Raw genomic sequence first — 17,922 nt, forward strand, 5'->3', positions numbered from 1 at the left:
TATAAAAAGAAAAAAAAATAATTCGTTTTGTGATGTTTTAGCGACTAATTTTTGTCCTGTTTTCGATCTTCGACCGTGTATAAGTACGTTCTAGCTGTTCTTCATTAAAGAATTATAAGTGCCATGTTCTTCAAGATTGTCACTCGTGTTGTTGCTGCAGTTGGCCATCTAGCCCTTTTCGATTTGGAACACGAGATCATAACCCGAGATGGTATTGAGAACCATACCATAGACCTCATCAGAACCATCACTAATATCTTCCTATCTGTCCGTTTACACCATATCACTCGCCTACAGAATGATGACTGGATGAAGAGTTTTCTTCGATCAAAACTGAATCGCAGTGTAATTTTTGCAGGTCAATGAGGTTAGAAGTTTCAAAAAAATTCATCTCATTCAAGTCATCATATGGTTGACTAATTAATCAGCTTTCATTGTTTTACTGGCTGTGACAATTGCACACTCAATGTTGCTGTAAAAGTAGTGGAATATCTTGTTCAAATTTCTGTGGTTGTATATTAACTGAAAAATTAGTTTAACAACGCCCCCAAAAAAGGAAATTTTAAATCATGAGAGTGATGAGGACAATTTAAATTTGGCATTATTATTGAAAAATAATTATTAATATAAAAGTGTTGGACTATACACAGTGTTACCTAATCCTCTACAATTTCTGATTTAGTTCAATTCCGATCACCAATTAAGTATTATCATTCTTTATGAATGTTATTTTTTTCACGTTTGAAGATTGGTTACGATCACACTCAAAAGATAATTATACTATGTATTTGAATTTTCAATCTTAAAGAGCTGTCATTTCTATTATTCATAACATTTTTAGACTCTGAATAAATATACATCAATAGTGGTGTATTTAATTGCAATTGTATGTTTTGGATTATAAAAAAAATTATAATCCAAAGCATATCTGATCTTGAAAGTTGAGGTTTTTGGACTTGTCCGACTTCACATAGCGCCGAAAGACGACGTGAGAGTGAAGTAGTTGTCTTCTAAAACATATTTAGCCACAAAGTATTAGAATTTCGTCGAATACCGGAAGAAAATCGACGAAAAACGAGCAAAAATTATTCATATGGTACGACACTGTGTCAGAGGCTACAACTCGTGACGTCATCAGTGACCCCACGACTTGGTGACCGCGGGGCGCAATGCTACTGGCTCCTTTGGGCACTTCTAAACCTATCTATTTCTATGATTATAACGCTTTAACAACAGCTGCAGCTGGAACAAAGCGCGAACATGGAAAATGCTGCCCCCTGTGGAAAAGAAAAATAATTACCAGAGGCCATTGACAGAGATGTATTATAAAACTGTGATATGTATATAATATTATTTTTGTCTCTAAAACATTCACTCACAGTATTATCATACCCTCTTCCCTTGACCGTGTTAGATGCTGCGCACATGAGGAGCTATGTTTTCATTTTTTCATCGCTTTTTATTGGCAACACAATTCTAGCTCTTTGCACATTACTTATTTTAGACTGCCATCCACACATAAAATAGTAATAATACATTTCATTTCAAAACTCTCAAGGGTACTTTAGAGTCACAGGATAGGTTTGTCTGTGGGTCAGCAGCGTTAGCTACACGCGCGAGCGTTCACTCAACCCGGAATAACTCAAATAAATAGAAAGCTAGCCAGCTAGCTAATAGCCAGTTAGATAGCTAATAGATAGATAGTTAGATAGCCAGATATCCAGATATCCAATAGATAGCTAGGGATAGCTAGCTGGCTAATTGTTAGCTATCGAGCCTATAGATAGCCAGCTAGATAACTCGTAGCTAGCCAGTTAGATAGCCAGATAGCTAGTTAGATAACCTGATAGCTAATATATGTCTGTAGATAATAGCTATCGAGTTGATTGATAAGTATCTAGCTAATAGATAGTCAGCTAGATAGCTCATAGCTAGCCAACTAGATAGCCAGATAGCTAATAAATAGCTCACTAGATATCCTGCTAGCTTTCATCAGTCCAGTTCAGAAACTTTTTTTCTTCCCTTGACCGTGTTAGATGCTGCTCACATGAGAAGCTGTTTTAATTATTTTAATCGCCTTTTATTGGCAACACAATTCTAGCTCTTTGCATAAAATAATAATAACACATTTAATTTCTAAGCGCCTTTCAAAACTCTTAAGATCACTTTACAGTCACAGGATAAGTTTTCTGTGGGTGAGCAGCGGCTGCCACACATGCCAGCGTTCACTCAACCCAAAAATAATGGCAGAGCTTTCAAAATAAAAGCCCGTCCAGATTATGCTTGAGTTTGACTTAGTGGTCACTGAGGGCCAGTTAGATGCTGTGCCTGGGCCACGTGTGTACAGCCCCGGTCTGGACTCTACTTTGCTGGCATAGAAAAAAAATCAGCCTTAATACGACTGCAGACGAATTAGTGATTTTCAAAGCCAGCATGTGCTTTTATATTTCGTATTCTTCTCTCTTCATAAACCAACCATTTGTCCAGACGCTTTTCTTCCATGCCTACACATGTGCCACTGGCTCCCTCTGCCGGTCATTACATGGCATAGCAAAGTATTCGTTCATATCACGTAATCCTTCCTTTTTTTAGGTTAGTGCAGTTATCGGCAACCTTTACGACTCAAAGAGCCATTTGGACCCATTTCCCACAGAAAAGAAAACACTGGGAGCCACAAAATCCTTTTGACATTTAACTGCATCTTTTCATCATCGTTTTTTACCTTTATTTATGCATAAACAAACTATAGTGCGTTGCATTTATGAATCAATGAACTGTTACAGAGAAGCGAAATTACATTTCTGCACGCAACAAAAACATTTGAAACTCCGAAAAAAATACGCTAACTTCTGATTACATATTAAGCATACCGGTAAACCCTTCTCGTCAGCAGTGAATGCGAACGAATCTGCCCACGTATCGAGAAACCATTAAAAATGAGAATAATCCGTTCCCAGGTCCCCATAAAACATAATTTTTGACGAAATAAGCCTTAAAGGGCAACCGACGTTACTTTTCTGTTTTTTAACTGACATCAGAAAAACGTTTTATAGCATCTAAAATACCCAAAAAACGCAGTATGATATTTTTATTCAAATGCAAAACACCAATAAAAATAACTTAAAGTATCCAAAATCTGCAAAAAAATTGAGCTGCAAATTGGGCATTTTCAGAAAGTCCTGACCCCAGTTCGTGACGTCACGCCAAGACGTCTTGCATTGCTGGAGAATAAAAACAATGGCTTCAGATTCGGATAAAATGCTTTGTTGTTACACATCCAGTTATGAATATGATTGAAATAGTTCTGAAGAGGAAAGCATACATGTTTGCAATCGATTAAAGAATTTATTCTGTATCATTTTGAGGCAAACGGGCGAGGGGGAGTGTCTCACCCAAAAAGAGGCAACAAAATGGCCACCGAGCTGTGAGGAATAAATCAGCCCGTTTCCACAGGCTGATAAATGATTTCCATGGAGCTTTGACTCCCTCTGCTGGCAGCTTTTGGATGTAACACACATCACACAAAAAACAGTACAGCAAAATACATTGACGTGATGGAAAGACGCGACAATGCATCTTTTTTACGTCAGGAGACAGTCCTTTTCTGACATCACGTGAGGACTCGTCACCAACTCAAAAACAAGACTTCCTGAATGTTCAGCTCGAGTCTTAAAACGTAAAATATAGCTATATGCGGTGGAATCTTATTAAAATACGGCCAGTAGAAGTCATGTGAAGTCGTTTTACAAATTATGGACACAACTTGTCCGGAGACATCGGTTGTCCTTTAAAACTACTCAAAATAGACCTGTCACAATTTGCGAGGTGGTGATGGTTGTGGATCCCAAATAAGCAGGCAGGAGTGAGCAGCAGGTTGTATTTGACAAATTGTATTCAAATAGTCAGCAGGAACAAAATCCAAAGTCATCCGAACAGAAAAGTACAAAGTATCAAAGAAAACCATGAGTAAAAATCTGCCATGATGAAACAAACCGAACAGGGTGAAGCAAACACATACAATGACTCGACACGGAATGGTCGTGCCGGGAGTCCTTTCTACTGATTGGAACGACCAGCACCTGTGCAGCTGTAGGGGGGGCCGACAGCGCTATCCGTTGGTCGCCAACCAGAACGTGACAGTCTGCCACTGATCGAAACGACCAACACCTGTGCAGGTGCAGGCGGGGCCGACAGCGCCACCCGTTAGTCGCCACCCAGATCGTGACAAGACCTAATTTTTGGTTGCCAGCCAATCTCAGGGAACATATGGACAGCCAACCATTCGCAGCCTCCACCGGTCCCCCAACTCTGGCCCGACAATGCAAACCCTGTAGTAACTCTTAGAACCTGGTCTGGCCCTCTGACTCTGCCGTTGCGGCGCAAATTCTGCAGTCACCTTGCACCCTGATCCTGGAGCTGCTCCAGCTCAGTAAGTGTAATCTAAGACGCATTTGTAAATGTACTCTGATACCACTATTATGAGAGTGAGTGTGGGTGGAGAGGTAAAGTGCCTTCCGGTTTCATTCATTTGAAAACGCAGCCAACACTGCAGACCCGTTTCAACAGTCGGAGGGCCTCACGCCTCACACCATTTACGTACTGAAGTAAGCTGACACGGACAACAATGTTTCCGTAAACCAGAATGCACTCGGAAAGGATTTCCTAATGCATACGAATCTTCAGAATCATCAGAATCATCAGCATCATCTATATTGGCCAAGTATGTAGAATACACAAAGAATTTGTATCTGGTAGAACACGCTGCACTAGTATCATCACAAAAAAAATGCAAAGAGGCACGAAACAGTTTGATTCCGGTGACTGTTTAGAAAGTTAATGGCGACGGGGGAAGAAGCTGTTTAAATGTCTACTCCATCTGTAGCGCCTGCCTGAGGGCAGTCGCTGGACAAGGTGGTGGCCAGGGTGTGGAGGGTCCAGTAGGATTTTCCGCGCCCTTGTGTTGATTCTTTGCAGTGTGCAAGTCCTCGAGAGTGGCGAGGGCGCTGCCAATGATAAGAATCAGAATAATCTTTATTGCCAAGTATGTAGAACACACAAGGAATGTGTTTCCGGTCGAACACTCTGCACTAGTATCATCATCAAAAATTGCAAAAAGGCACTATACAGTTCTATTTGGGTTACTGTTTAAAGAGTTAATGGCTTGGGGGAAGAAGCTGTTTAAATGTCTGCTGGATTTGGTGCGGATGGATCGGCAGTGCCTGCCTGAGGGGAGTAGCTGGAAAAGGTGGTGGGCAGGGTGCGGAGGGTCCAGTAGGATTTTCCACGCCCGTTTTGATTCTTGCAGTGTGCAAGTCCTCGAGAGCGGCTAGGGCGCTGCCAATGATAAGTAAATGAAAGACTCAAACTACCTCAACATCTTTATCTCTGCTAGCTCCGAGCTCTGCTTCGTGTATGTTATAATGGCCATATAAAATCATTGTTCAATGTCAATCCCACACGTGTCAACCCGAGGCATTTTATATAGTGTACGTAAAATTAAACAAAGATACCATATTTATTCGAGTATAATGGCGCACACGTGAATAACGCGCACCCCTAATTTTCTAGTAAAAATCGGTATAAAATTGTGTTTTACTTTTTCTTGGCTCAGACCAAGCATTGTGATAAAAATAATTTATTGACAATGTAAACACTGAATGGAAACTCTGGATATTGGTAATTGTGCAAAACAGCAATGCTTAATGGACAACCGACGTCTCTTTTTTGTTTACTAACTGACATCAGAAAAACGTTTTACAGTCTCTAAAATATCCAAAACACGCAGTATGATATTTTTAGTCAAATGCAAAACACCAATAAAAATGACTTAAAGTGTCTAAAAAGTACTTCAATTTGAAACCGGAAGTGGCCAGTTTCAGAAGGCTGCGCCCCCATGTTCGTGGTGTCACGGCAAGACGTCTTGCCTTGCTCGAAAATCAAAACAATGGCTTCAGATTCGGAGAATATGGTTTCTTGTGGGAGCAGGAGGTTGTTTGACAAATTGTATTAAAATAAAGTCAGCAGGAACAAATGTAAAACATCAAAATCATCTGAATGGAAACAATACAAAGTAGCAAAAGCAGACCAAAAGTAAAAGTCCGCCAAGCTTAAACAAACACATACACAATGCATGCAACAAACATGCAGCAAACACTGAACCGACACCGGATGGTCGTGCCGGGTGCCTTTTTAAGTGTCAGTGATTAAAACGACCAGCACCTGCGAGGCTGCAGGCAGGGCCAACAGCGCCCCCCGTTGGTCGCCAACCAGATCATGACAAAAACAAGACTTCCGGAATATTCAGCGCAAGTCTTAAAACGTAAAATATAGCTATACGCGGTGGAGTCTTTGTAAAATACGCTCAGTAGAAGTCATTTGAAGCCATTTTACAAACTATGGACACAACTTGTCCGGAGACGTCGGTTGTCCTTTAACTCGGTGTGGGCGACGCGAAGAAAGGAAATGAAGCGTAGCTAAAGAAATGCTAATCAACAATCAAAAATAAAAGGAATGCACGTGATCCGAGTCTTTCTGAAAATTGAAACTGAAGAGCACCTTAACAAGAGAATAGCCATGGAAATGCTGCCTCTCCTCAAAGGGATAAAGTATTAAATAGAGGTAACATCCGATTTACGACCGGCTCGACTTATGACCACGACCTCCAGACCCTATTTTTATTTTTTTTATTTTAAGCCTGGCACCGCAACGCACTAGCAGGCCGGCAACGCGTACCACAATTTTGGCCAGCCGGCCAACATCTCACTTTCGCACAGTAATTGACTGTGTGATGGCACCAGAGTGGGGAGTTTGCGAGTCATTTAGCCTCTGAGTCCCTATTCAATATTTTGAATGGATTTCGACTTACGACCATTTTGAGTCATGACCGTTTGGTCGGAATGGAACTCGGTCATATGTCGGATGTTACCCGTGTACATGAGATTTTTTTCCCAGGCCTTGTTTATAACGCGCGCCCAAACTTTGAGTTCTTTTTAGGTAGAAAATTGTGCGCGTTATACTTGAATAAATACGGTAACTCTTTTTTTTTTAAATAACATGATTTTATTGGGATATAGCCTGGTTCAAGCAAAGAACAATTTCTTCATCTGCATCATGAATTCTAAAATGGAGAAATGACTTTTGTTGTCATTATACATGCAGCGTACCTTTCACTGTTTATCAATGACACAAGACAGAATCACACTTCACGGGTAAGGAATCTTGAGTCAAATGACAGTGCATAATTAACAATCATTTGGTCAGCAAAATTAAAAAGGTAAATTGATAAAGTTAACTGACCAAGGTAACCATCGAGTCAGGAAACATTTCTTTTGTTCATTCTGAAAAGCGATCAGCAACATCTGTTGGCAGGTTGTGTTCGGCAACAAAATCTCTGCCTTCGTCACAGAATCCGATAAGTGTGTGGTTTTGTTTAGAGCAGCTGTCGGGAACGTTTTGGACTAAGAGAGCCATAAAAGTCACATATTTGGAAATAATTGGTCCAACGGCTTCAGACCAATTCGGTGCCTTGTCTCATTGTCGTGACGGTGACAAACACAAAACGAGAAGAAAAAAAACTCCATGGATGGAAAACATATAGATTTTAAATGTACGGCATGCGCATTTCAAATCAGTGCTCACTTGAACAATTTACGCTGAAAAGGTACAATTTGACAGCTATGTTCAATCCCATATTATCTCAATGTGTCTGTCAAACGATTATCCAGCACTCCAAACAGCAAAGGAACGTCACTAGTCACACCCAGCATGGCGATAATGTTGACCTGTGAATCAATGCGCAATGTGAAGTCGATGTATTTTCAGTATATATTTTTATCTTGTGGTAAAGCACGAATGGCTTTTACTGGAAATGAGCAGGCTTTTTCAATGCACCGCCCTCTATTTCTATTCCCGGAAGTTGACTCGATACACCCAAGTTAGCGGCACAGTGACGTTGTCCTTTCTGACGACATATCAAGTTTGGAACCAACCCGAACCTTGAGGGAGGACGCGCAAAATACGTGACGACACATTGGACGGCGAGCACGCGCCGCGTCTGACCCAGCAGGGAGGAGGTCGCGAGTTGCTTCAACGGGCAAATCGGAACCAAAGCCAGTCAACTCGTCCCGAATCTCACTTCAAATTGGATTGAAGTTGAAACGCGCAGCTGGGGAACGAAACGATACAAACCGGAACCAGAAAATTGCACAACTTTTATAAGGACGGTAAGCAAAAAATATCGCGCTGTTTAGATTGAAGTCGAAATCGCTATTGTTTGTGGTTACATTTTAACTGTTTTTTTTTTACTTGTCGTGTGTATTGTGTGCGCACGCCTTAAACCGTTCCACAAATCGCGAGTCTATTAATGATGTGATTGTTTCCCTTTCTCAAAATAAGTTTTGAGGAGACATCAAAATTATTTTTCCAGTAAGTCGCCTTTGCACAGCTTAGGTCGAGTAAACGTTTAACTTTAACCAATTGATCATATGGCGAGCTATGAGCGTTACTTGAATTCGTTGAGCGACAAATATCTCCCCAAAGAACGAAGCGATTGAACCAAATAGAAAATGATGTCGGAAAAAATACAAAGACTGTACTTTAAAAGATGCAACAAAAAGGGGGCTTCAAACAATCAGCAAGGAAGGCATCAGCAAAGCTTGTGAGACTACAATGGGTAGGGATGTGACAACATTTTTCAATAATAATTCATCACACATTTTCTAATACCATATTAAAGTGCATTTAAATAGCTTCCAAATGATGAATAGATTATTGTACTATGTATGTGTAAGCTCTCAGTCGTACAGGAGTGGTCCATCGAAGAGAAGGTTTCTTCAGCCGTCATCTGTACTTTTTGAAGGTGTCGGACGTTTCGCCTCCTATCCAAGAGGCTTCGTCAGCGAACTAAAGTCTGACTGGTCGTATCGGCGCTATTTATATATCCCTAATGTACAGACATGGCGGCGCCGGTCACAGCTATGATAGGTCCCTACTCTCAGGTTGGGGGAAGCAGAGGACCACTCCCTGTTTGAAACCGATAAACACATTAAGGCAAAAATTAGTGCATCCAAAAGATAGGCTACCAAATGAAAAACAAAGTAATGTAGTTTATTCAATACATTGTAAGAATGAAAATTGTAAAGAGCAGTACATTGGGTAGACTCAACAATTTCTCAAAAAAAGACTTTATCAACATCGAGGGGATAATACTAGTGGGCCTCAATCGGCAGTACATTTGCACCTGAAAGCTAGCAACCACTCATTTGACGACAATGAGGTTAAAATCTTAGCGAAAGAACATAGATGGTTTGAAAGGTGAGTAAAAGAAGCGATTCTCATAAAACAAATAAATCCTTCATTAAACCGGACTGGTGGGGTGAGGTTCAATTTGGATCATTCATACAATAGCCTGCTTAAGCAACACAGGTTAGGCAACATTCGTAATGCTGATGAGGTGATACCGGTGGGAGTGGGGCAAATAGGCCAGTCGTTCGTCAGGAATGTAGGAACAATCAGTGGGGCCACAGGGAGTGGTCCTCTGCTCCCCCCAACCTGAGGGTAGGGACCTATCATAGCTGTGTCCGGCGCCGCCATGTCTGGACATTAGGGATATATAAATAGGGCCGATACGACCAGTCAGACTTTAGTTCGCTGACGAAGCCCCTTGGATAGGAGGCGAAACGTCCGACACCTTCAAAAAGTACAGGTGATGGCTGAAGAAACCTTCTCATTTTTGTTCTATGACAAATAATAAGGAAATAATGGAATTTTTAATTTTTGAAATATTAGGGGATTTTCTGCCTGTAATTACACAGTTAAAACAATAAAAATCTGTGACCGAGTTCTTTATTACAGTTACTATCATAACGTTATCTTCTTAACTTTTGCCAGATCTTAACGAGTTAGGTACCATTGGAAAACTTTTGAAATTCTAAACAACAAAAAACACAAGAAAATATTCAAAATATAAATTTGCAAATATCAACGATCCAATGCAGGCAGATTTTCGTCAGAAATCAAAAAATGGCTGTCACTGAATACTAGGAAAGAAAATCGCAAGCTCTAGAAATATATATGCTAATGCTTATTTTTGCTTGAAACTAGGCAATTATGGAGAAAAAATATATTCTACCACTTCTATGAGTTATAAAAATACAACTTACTCACTTTTATCAACTGTCGTGTTAGCAAAAACAACGTAAACTTCAATCAATTTTTTTCCCTGTTTCTCGTTGTCGTATTCAGAAATTTCAAGAACCAGCATGGAGGGAAACATGTGTAATACGCCATCATCAGCTGCATAGCTTGGAAAATCCCACCAAAAACCATTACGTACTTCACAAAAATGTAATGATATACGACTGCGAGTAGAGGGTGCGCTCGGTTCACTGGACAGAAACAATCGCGGTGAAATATAGGTCACTCTAGCGTACCTACTTTATTTACGCTGTATTGGTACGTGGTCAGTAGTTCTGAACAGTGCCCATTACATTTGTGTGACTGTGTATTTCCTTGAACATTCTAAGTCACACATACTGCATTTGAATGAATGCCGTTACATGAGCGGCTAGTGTAAACCCACCCACATTCACAAACACAAATCTCATCTTCCGTACCGCTTATTCCGTGACGTCACTTAGGGCATCGTCAACTCGAAAACAAGACTTCATGAATATTCATTGTGAGTCTTTTCATCTCATACCGCTTATTCCTCATTAGGGTCGTGGGGGTTGCTGGAGCCTATCTCAGCTGTCTTCGGGCACGAGGCGGGGGGCACCCTGAATTGGTTGCCAGCCAATCGCAGGGCACACAAAGACGAACAACAGTCACTCTCACACTCACACCTAGGGACAATTTGGAGTGGTCAATCTGCCTGCCATGCATGTTTTTGGAGTGTGGGAGGAAACCGGAGGACCCGGAGAAAACCCACGCGGGTCCGGGGAGAACATGCAAACTCCACACAGGGACGCGAACCGGCGACCTCTGCACTGTGAAGCCGGTGTGCTAACCACTCGACTACCGGGCCGCCCATTCACAAACTTCTCAATTCGAAATAAACAAGAATCAAGAGCGTGGAAAATCCCACTGGACTGTCCACACTTATTATCAGAGTCAGGTTTACTTGATACCCAGACAGCCCGATTTTATGCTATGCTGTATTCACGATTCATATGAGGACAATAATTTTTAAACAACGTATTGAAACGAGTACACAGCTGCTGATGTTACGGTCATTGGTAATGTATACTTTTGTAAAATGTACCCTTTAAATGTATTTGAAATAATACACATGACATTTTGTTGAAATCACGTGCGAGCGTGTTTGCGTGTGTTACTCTCACTGAAAAACATTTCAAAATATTTTACTTTTATGGCTTATAATATATAATATATTATACCTTATAATAATAATAATAATAATAATAATAATAATACATTTGATTTATAAGCGCCTTTCAAAACTCTCCAGGTCACTTTACAGTCACAGGATGAAGTTTTTCTGTGGGTGAGCAGCGGCAGCCACATGACTGGCTGTTAGCTGACTCGTTGTTGGCCATCCGGCTATCCATTAGCTATCTATTAGCTATTTATTAGCTATCCATCATCCATTGAAGGGCGCTTATAAATGAAATGTATTGTTGTTATTATTATCAGCCAGCCGGCCAGCCACCAGCCGTCTAGCTCGCTGGCTACAAGCCGGCCAGCTGTTGGCTATCTGGCCATCCACTCTTTAAGTGTAATGGCGGCATGGAAATGAGAAGAGAAACATCTGACAAACTGTTTCTTCTTCATGAAGTATATATCAAATGCACTTTAAGTGTGAAGTAGCAGTTTTACTTTCTTTAGTTTGATTGTTTGATGCTTACTTGAATGTCCTTGAGAGCTTTGAAATAAAAGGCACTTGAAATAAAATTTATTATTATTATTACTTTAGGAGGAATGCATGTGGATTTAATCGTTGGAACCATAGCTCACATATGATGCATCAAAATGGATTCTGTCATTTCCTGTTCATAATAGCTTGCTGATGGGTTTCCTCCCATATACGAAGCAAATAAAAGAGCATGGATCGCTCCGCACGCTGATGACTGAAAGTGTTACATTTTATACAGTCACCCTAAACCAGAGGCCCGCGGGCTTTCAAACATCCAACAGAATACGTTTCATGTGTTCAATGTCAAAACACACACTCATATTAAAACACTTTACAGTGATACCTCAGCTCACAAACTTAATTGGTTCCCAGAAAGTGTGTGTAAGGTGAAAAGTTCGTCTGCCGAACATTTATTTCCCATAAAAAAACATTAAAATTATAAAAACATTATGGTCCCCATAAAACATAATTTTCTACTAAATAAGCCTTAAAACTACACCAAATATTCCTTATTTTATGTATAATAAATGTGCTATTGGATTGTCATGAAAGAAATCAACTGTACTGTATGATCAAGTCGTTTGATTTACCTTTGTGGTTCTCGATATAGTTGCTTCTTGATGATATCCGAGTGAAGTTGCCGTGCTTTCTGGGTGATAATACCCTCACTCACACTGTCCCCTGCTAGCTGCTTTTCGGTAATCCAAATCAACACATGTTTTTCAACCTTTTCTCTTGCCTGAGACCGTTTCTTAGCAATGGTCGACTTAGCTTTGTCATGATCTGGTTGGCGACCAACGGGGGACGCTGTCTGCACAGGTGCTGGTCGTCCCGATCAGATTGGCGACCAACGGGTAGCGACGTCAGCCCTGCCGGCAGCCTCGCAGGTGCTGGTCGTTATAATCACTGTCACTTAAAATGACACCCGGCACGACCATCCGTTGTCGGTTCATTGTTTGCTGCTTGTTTGTTGCATGCTGTGCATGTGTTTGTTTAACCTTGGCGGACTTTTACTCTTGGTCTTCTTTTGATACTTTGTATTGTTTCTGTTCAGTTGATTTTGATGTTTTATATTTCCTGTTCCTGCTGACCTTTATTTTAATACAATTTGTCAAACAACCTCCTACTCACTCCTGCCTGCTTCTTGGGATCCGCACCCGCCATCTCCACCTCGCAAACCGTGACAAGCTTACTGGTACTGGGACGCTAAGTCACACAAACGCACACCTTTTTGGTGTTTATCGATGAACTCCTTCTTGTGCTCGATAGTCATTTTCTTTAGTGTCCTCTTCGGCTGAACACTAGCCTGTGGTGGGGTCTTTTTCGGTCCCATAATAGCAAAAGTAGTCCTCTCGATAACAAACCACATCTGCACTCAAGAAAGTTGGTGTGGAAAACTCATCCACCAGCCACCGTGGCGCCGTGTGGTTTGGTTTGTCCGCCGAAAACTAGTTTGTTAGCCAAGACTATATGATTGCGAATTTAATGTTGATGAGGTGAAAAGTTTGTGAGCTGCCGCCTTCGTAAGCTGAGGTATCACTGTATCTGGAAGTGTATGGCAGCAGGCTTGCCCCCTGCACAATGGGTGACTCAGCACGGCTCTCCCCACTTGTTATTCTGGCTAACTGTTAACGGCTGAATGCTATGCCAACTTCTCTCAAATGCAGAAAACCTAAAATAAGCGTACAAAAAAACTCATCCTCAAATGACATCTTGTTATAACAACGGTATGATAACATGGTGGTTCAGCACATTCCGAGCTCTGAACCATAGCCTTGGGCAGGGGTCGAGAACCTTTTTGTCTAAGAGAGCCATAAAAGTAAAATATTTTGAAATGTTTTTCAGTGAGAGCCACACCCACACACACATGCAACCAAACGCACACACACGATTTCAACAAAATGTCAGAATGTGTTATTTAAAATAACTTTGTGATAATACTCAACATTAATATGAAAAGTTTTTCGTTCCTCATGATTGGTAAAAAAAAATCCAGCCAAACGATCGGAATGAAAGTCAACTTGCCTGGTCCATACGCGAAGTTACTGCTAGCTACCCTTTTCATTAGCTTGCACGCTAGCTTTCTGCTGTCTCTCGCAGAAGTAGATTGATGCGAACGTTAGCATGGGGCTATGGTCCATTCAACCTGAAGTGTACGATGCTCGTCATCTTTTTTTACTCGTCATCTTTTTTAAAGGGGGGCGTTTACCTGTTTCGACATCAACTGCCACCTAGGTCAGTATCATCCAATCAAAATTGCGCTTTCAAACAGCTGCCGCCCAAACAGGAAATGAACAGTGAAAAAGCGACAATATATATTTAGTTTTATCAGAGAGCCATCGGTTCCTAACCCCTGACCTAGGGACCTTTGTGGAGTCTGCATGTTTTCTCCAAGCCACTCTCGCGGCGCCATTTAAGTCAAATTTGCAAATATCCCCATTGTGGGATGAATAAAGGTTTTCCGATTCTGATTCAAAAGAACAAAAAAACAAAAATAACAAAGACACAGTCATTCAATATGGAGCACTTTCTGCACCCTATTTTTTGCATGCAGCAGTTCTATGAAAGTGGAGAGGATCAAAACGTCCTTTTCACCAGTGGATCAGTGACGTCATGGTGAAAATGTGCGCATCTGCTACAAGCTAAATGTTGAAACCGAACAGGAAGCTGTAGCATCCATTGACCAAAAGAAATGGTCTCACATCTCCCGTCCCACGTCAATCCGCTTCAATTCCAAGCCGCGGCAGTTCCACATACGCATCGACGCTCCTTTCTTCTCTTGGCGGGCTCCTCAAGATATGCATTCACTTTGTTTTCAAGCTCATCCTGCACTCATTGCCAACTTGCTTTTACATTCCTTGCTAATGCAAAAAAATGTTCAATCTGGTCACATTTATGAACCGGGTAAATCTTTGAAAATGAAGCCCTTCTGTTTATTTTTTTTTCCTACCCCAATCATAGTCAGATTTTCTTTTGGATTGTTTGGCTAATTGTGTGCATGCTCTGTACTCACTTGAACCACTGTTGGCTTGATCCTTCAAGCAGACAGTGTTTTTTCAAAGAACAAAACCAACACAATACATAAACTTTGCTAACAGATACACATCCAAAAGCAGGCAGAGTGGCCCTTTCATGGAATCTAGCTCTCTTCACCTTGAATTCAGCAAGTGTTGTGTTCCCGTCTATGCAGCTTGAAGAATTGTTCCTTTAGTTATGCTGGTGCTAGACTAGAGTTGCTCAACTTGGTGTTGCAAATCATGCAGATAGGACAATCACTCCCGTGATGTTCCATGATACATGAGAATCCATGTTGTACATATCTGACAACTTTCTTCTTTTGCCCGACATAGTATGGATAAAATATAAAAATGATGTACTACAACGACAGTCACACGTTGATTACTGCTAGCTACTGGCTAGCCCAGGGGTCGGCAACCTTTACGACTCAAAGAGCCATTTGGACCCATTTCCCAGAGAAAAGAAAACACTGGGAGCCACAAAATCCTTTTGACATTTAAAATGAAGACAACACTGCATCTTTTCATCATCGTTTTTTACCTTTATATATGCATAAACAAACTATAGTGTGTTGCATTTATGAATCAATGAACTGTTACAGAGAAGCGAAATTACATTTCTGCACGCAACAAAAACATTTTAAACTCCGAAAAAAAGACGTTGGGTTGAAGATTACTTTCAAATATAATACTCAATGTCTATTTGAAAAAAAAGAATATTTGCAAAATGGCAAATACAATATTTAGCACCTGGTTAATGTGATTTCTGCTCCTGCACCTCAGCGCACATCCTCTGCACATCAGGGCTGTATGATGTTAACTTCATCTTCACACAGGACTGTAAGCTGTCGTCTGTCAGGCGTGAGCGATGTCTGTTTTTAAGGTGAACGAATCTGCCCACGTATCATTAAACTTTCTGTTTTCTTCAGACACTTTTCTTTTCTTAGATTTATCCATAGTTGGCCGACCTGGGGGTCAAAAAATTCAAGAAATTGTGCGCAATTTGGCGGTTGTGACTGGATATACGTCCACTGTCGATGGTTGTGACATATATTATGAGCGACAAAAAAATTGAATACGTTTTATTTTGTATTATTTATAATCACAATAATCTTCAAATTTAGACTTACATTAAAAAAAAACGAACAAACTAAAATAATATACATTGAATTAAATACTCATTATTTATTTTCTAAAGCCGCAGGGAGCTGCAGCAGGGGGGTGAAAGAGCCACATGCGGCTCCGGAGCCGCGGGTTGCCGACACCTGGGCTAGCCCGTACATTCGTTGTGAATGAGGGAAGCAGCAGCAGTCTAGCTGGCCTCTCTTCATCTCTCTCTCTCTAGTTATTATTTTTATTTGGTACGCTTCTGACTCTATACGACCCCCACGATTTCCTGTGGTATTTCTCTGTTTTGTCCAGAGCTCTACCGATTGCTAAACGGACATAACAACGGACGAAACGGCCTCTCGTGCCGGACGAAATGTTCTGTTTCCGTAATTAACAGAAGTGTGTCGGCGGAGGCTCTGCCGACCCCTGAGATTGACTCACCGAACCCCAAGGGTTCGATCGAACCCTGGTTAAGAACCAGTGCTCTCAACAGTGACCCAAATAGAATTGTATAGTGCCTCAACTTTTCTTATGATGATACTAGTGAACCATGTTCTACCGGAGACAAACTCCTTGTGTGTTCTACATACTTGGCAATGAAGATGATTCTGATTCTGATTCTGGACCCTCCGCACCCAGCCCACCACCTTTTCCAGTGACTCCCCTCAGTCAGGCACTACCGATTCAAATCCAGTAGACATTTAAACAGCTTCTTCCTCCATCGCCATGAAATCTCTGCTCAGTAACCCAAATCTCAGTGTATAGTGCCTCTTTGTAAGTTTAATCTTCTTCTCTTCCTTTCGGCTTTTCCCCTCAGGGGTCGCCACAGAGAATCAATGTCCTCCATCTATCCCGGTTTTGTGCATCCTCTTCTCTCACACCAGCTACCTTCATGTCCTCTTTGACCACATCCATAAACCTCCTCTTCGGTCTTCCTCTCGGTCTCCTGCCTGTCAGTTCAAGGCCCAGCATCCTTCTCCCTATATAGTCACTCTCTCTCCTCTGGACATGTCCAAACCATCTCAGTCTGGCCTCTCTGACTTTCTCTGCAAAGCCTCTAACACGAGTTGTCCCTCTAATGTACTCATTCCTGATCCTATCCAACCTGGTCACTCCCAAAGAAAACCTCAACATCTTCAGCTCTGCTACCTCCAGCCCTGCTTCCTGTCTTTTCTTCAGTGGCACCGTCTCCAGTCCAAACATCATGGCTGGTCTGACCACGGTTTTATACACTTTTCCTTTCATCCTAGCTGAACCCCTTCTATCACACATCACACCTGACATTTTTCTCCAGCCGCTCCAGCCTGCCTGGACACGCTTCTTCACCTCTTTTCCACACTCTCCATTGCTCTGGACAGTTGACCCCAAGTACTTAAAATCCTCCACCTTCTTTATCTCTTCCCCCTGTAGCATCACACTTGAACTTGGATCCCTCTCATTCACACACATATATTCCGTCTTGCTGCGACTGATCTTCATTCCTCTCCTTTCCAGGGCATATCTCCACATCTCTAGTTTCTCAGCCACCTGTTCCCTGTTCTCGCTACAGATCACAATGTCATCTGCAAACATCATGTACCAAGGAGATTCTTGTCTAACATCGTCTGTCAGCCTGTCCATCACCATAGCAAACAAGAAGGGGCTCAGAGCTGACCCCTGGTGGAGTCCCACCTCCACCTTGAATTCCTCAGTCACACCGACAGCGCACCTCACAACTGTCTTACAGTCGATACATGTCTTGCACCGCTCTGACATACTTTTCCGTCACTCCAGACTTCCTCATGCAATGCCACAGCTCTACAGCTCTTCTCTGGGCACTGTGATGTCACGAGAGGCTGTGTCCTGGAGGGGAAATACATCCCCCTCAGATGGCTCCACCCAGAGAGAGTCTTGGCCCCAGCTGGTGGAAGACAGCAATTCAAA

The 17,922-nt window shown here is 41.6% G+C and overlaps 1 protein-coding gene across 1 annotated transcript in view; it reads left to right on the forward strand.

Moving 5' to 3' along the window:
* Positions 1 to 7,060: 7,060 nt before the first annotated feature.
* Positions 7,061 to 17,922, forward strand: part of stat6 (signal transducer and activator of transcription 6, interleukin-4 induced) — a 97,785-nt gene continuing 86,923 nt past the window's right edge. Inside the window, exon 1 of the mRNA XM_089004943.1 lies at positions 7,061 to 8,222. The gene's annotated coding sequence lies outside the window, so the exon portion shown is untranslated. The remainder of the gene's footprint in view (positions 8,223 to 17,922) is intronic.

The sequence above is a fragment of the Hippocampus bargibanti genome, linkage group LG01 (genome assembly GCF_051943395.1).
Source record: "Hippocampus bargibanti isolate YZ-2025 linkage group LG01, ASM5194339v1, whole genome shotgun sequence".
NCBI classification, from domain to species: Eukaryota; Metazoa; Chordata; class Actinopteri; order Syngnathiformes; family Syngnathidae; genus Hippocampus; species Hippocampus bargibanti.